The following is a 4,024-nucleotide window of genomic DNA, read 5'->3' as shown; positions in this document are numbered from 1 at the left end:
TCTCTATATCTTCATATTCGACTCAATCACAAGATGAACCTGAATTAAATGATGAAATCAGTAAAAGATCTCCTATGAAAGAGTTATTCAAAGTCACTGAATGACATATTTCATGGTATACAGACAAAATGAATGAGATTCTGATGCTGGGGTAGATTATTAATGCAATTAACAATTACCCCCCATAGATTTTACCCCATGAGATAAATTTTATAGAAATGAATGATGAGCAATTTAAAATTATTGAATTGAAATTTAAAAGAGAATTCAATGATATATTTCAAAAGAACTTTGAGTTGAGAGATGAGGATAAGGATATTGAAAGACCAATGGAAGAAATTCCTGAAGAATTAGAAGATAACTTGAAAGAAAATAGTAACCTAGAAGAATTTGATCCAGAATCTGAATTATCTAGAGAGAATCTGATCCAAAATTTGGGAGATCATGAAGTAGCTTATAAAGATCCATTTCTTATAAATATCAAGGATGATATTAATATAAAAATTGAGAAAATTACTAGAAAAATATTGGATCTAGAAAGAAATATGAGGAACAAGGATATGAATCAATCTGAAAAGGAAGAGCTGAAAGAAAATTTTATATTTGAGGATTTTGTAGGACTCTCTGAATCTGGAAAAGATCGGGCAATTGATCAAGGATTACTTAATTGGAATTTTGATCTAGGAGAAATCATTAAATCATTTGTCGGGCTAGCGACGTTAAACCAAGCGTTTTATGGGAGGTAACCCATAGTTATCAGTGTGGTTTGATTTAATATGCTTAAGAGTCATGATTATTAGTGTTGTATTGTGTTTTCTTTAGTGTGGATTGATCAGTTTGATTGATGATTGGTAGATGGTTGGATTTTTAGTGGTTTGATTTTCTTTTTATATGTCATGAGGGAGGTGATTTCTTAATTATTATTATGGTTAGACTTGTATTTTCTTTTGTAGTAGTTGGATTGACAAGTCCACTACAACTCGGGTCTAACCCAGACTTGAGTTTTAGAATAGACATTATGAATTTATCAGTGACAATTCCATCTCAATTCTATTACTTCCTTTCTTTGACCTTATTTTCATTTGGTAGGAGTATCTAACCTATTTGATGAGTAATATGTGGATGAATTTACACTATCCTTATAACTATTAGAGGTGCTTAATTTAAAGAATTAGATGATGCCTGAGATTAGTGCCGAGGAGCTAATATATCAGGGATAATTTTATCTTTGGGATTAGAACTATTAAATCATTTATAAGTACCCAATATATTTGTGTAGTGATTCCGTTAGAAATTGGAAGTAAGTTAGTGAAATGTGATGAGTTAAAGGAAGAATTTACCTCATTTACCTTGTTTGTTTGTTTGTGTTTCAATTAATAGAACTTGAAGAACATTTTTATATTCCAATGCTGATACATGCTATGCTAGTTAGACTTTTATTTAGTTAATTTCATTCTGTCATGTTTAGTTTAGATTTACTTTCTACAACATGTTTTCTATCCTGATAAATAATTGTAGATGTTTTGATAGAACTTTGTGGTAGATAAAATTTCTAAACTGTTTTTCTTCCTACTTATATTTTCTTGCACTAAATGCTATACATGTTAAAAATCAAGTTTGGGGGTAGGAAGAAAAATATATTTTAAAGCTAAGTATACTTCCTTTTAGTTTAGTATTATTGCATGCATGTTTTAGGCTAGATTTACATTCTCCTGCAGTTATTCTATCCTGATTATGAATGTATATAAATTTGATAGGATGTTGTAGTAGCTAGTAGATTCAATTGCTTTTCCTTCATACTACATTTTATGAAATTAATTGTAAAATATTTAAAAATGCAAGTTTGAGGGAAAATAAAAATTACTTTTGAAAAGAAGTCAACTAAATTTTATTTGTCCTTAATTAACTATATTTTTAAAATTAATGTAACATGACCTTGGAATTGGAGTTTAACTTTAAATGACTATATTTATGTACTATATTTATGTTTGTAAAATGAATATTATGGTAAATTTAGGTAAAAAGTTTTTAATAATAAAGGTTAATTCTAAAGTTAAACATATTTTGTATGAAAGGATAAAATTATGTTTTTTCTATTTAAAGTAATGGAAATTGTATTTTTGAAGTACTAAAAATTTTAGAATTTCATGTAAGAAGAAAAGAATGAAAAAAAAGAATGAAATTTTATGAAAAACATAAACTAATATTATGAATTTATAAAGTGAAGAAAAGTAAAAAGTTTTAACTTTAAGAAGAGGATAGTGAAGTTCAAAACTATTAAAGGCTATCCAGATATAGTAATCCTCACTTTAAGGAAAAAAAAACTTGAAATTATCCTAAAAAAAAAGAAAAAAAAGGGGATTAAAAAGATCTTGAAAAGAAAGGAAAAAAGAAAAAAAAAAACATATGAGGAGAAGCTTGAGGAGAATTGAATCAACTTAAGGAAAATGCTTTATTACATTTTCTAAACTTGTATTGAAGTATTAGTAGCATTACTAGTAATTTTCATGAAGTTCTTTTTCATATGAATGTTCTAAATATCCTTGATATAACAAATTGCAATTCTTCTTGAACTGAATAGAAATTCAGAAATCTTAAAATTGATTACTAAGTATTCTTAGACTTAAAGTTTGAATCTAAGTTATTAAAAGTTTTTCTTAAATTTTACTATTTTATTTACAAAATAAAAGTATAGAAGTTTATAAGTTAGTCTCTATCCTAAGCATATTTTTATATAGTTAAAGGGTTACCTGAGGACAAGCAACATTTAAGTTTGGGGGATTTTGATACACCAAAAAAATGTGCAATTTTTCATATGTTTTTAATGCCTATATTTGGTGATTTTCAATGATAATGTACTTTAAAGGAAGTTTTTTTTGTATATTTTTTGTTTTAGGTACAAAAAATGGAGTTTTGGAGAAAAATAAGCAAAAACGATGTAATTTAGAGAAAAAACTAGCAAGAAAGAAAATTTTGTCCTGACACATTTCGATATGTCTTTCTATGCTTAATCTCTTTTACACTTCTCACAAATTTTTGAATGAAATTAAACTTTAGAGAAAGGTTTTTTTATGCTTATTTTTTAGGTCAATTTTTTAGGAACACAACACAACTGAAACAGAGCTAAAACGGAGCCAAGCGAAGCAAAATAGTGGAGCTACGTAGGGTGGGCACCGGCATCGCTAGAGCCGGCACCGGCAGCCCTGAAGACCGGAAAATGATGCTCAAAACGGCGCTGATAGCGCCCGAGACGGTCATGGATAAATTTTTGGTGGTTTTTGATATTCTAGAAGGCTCCCAAGTGATTCAAACACCCCATGAAGAAATTCAATGAATCCAGACACTTGGATAAGGCTCTTGAATGAAGAGACATGTCTTTTGGATTGTCTTTTGGATGAATAGATGATGAATAGATTTGTCTCTTGGAAAAAAGAAGGGAATTTGTGTCTCTATAAAAAAGAGGGCTTGACGCCTCTTATGGGCATGCATGTGTGTGTGTGAGGGTGTGTGTGAGTGAGAAAATGTGGAGAATATTTAGTGATCTTAGAATAGAAGTAGAAATGTAGATTTTTACCTTTTTTGAAAAGATTTGTAAGGGGATTTTGAGAGAATATGTAAGGGAATGTTCTAGCATTGCATGGATCGGCGAGAGACTTTATGGGAGAGATTTTCATTTTTCTTTCAAGGGAAAAAACTAAGTATTGTATTCTTCATTATCTTATGATTTTGTAAACACTTATCTAGTGGATTTGCTTTAATGTAATGAAGTTTTTCGTTGTGTTTTCTTCGTGTTTTGTGATGTGTTTCTCTTACTCTTTCTTCTTCTTAAGAAATAGTGGCATGAGAGAATTATGCCATTATTTTTCTTTTACTTTTCCTTTACAATGAGTAGGATTCATGTTTTAGATTTTGGGATGCATGCTTGAAGAAGTTTTAATTATAAATGTGATGTTTTTACTTGCACTTTATTTACATTACAATAAAGGCCCATTGTAGTGTTAAAATTTGTTGTAATTGCATTAAG

Source organism: Phalaenopsis equestris, unplaced genomic scaffold (genome assembly GCF_001263595.1).
Source record: "Phalaenopsis equestris unplaced genomic scaffold, ASM126359v1 Scaffold000867, whole genome shotgun sequence".
NCBI classification, from domain to species: domain Eukaryota; kingdom Viridiplantae; phylum Streptophyta; class Magnoliopsida; order Asparagales; family Orchidaceae; genus Phalaenopsis; species Phalaenopsis equestris.
This window is presented reverse-complemented; position numbering follows the sequence as displayed.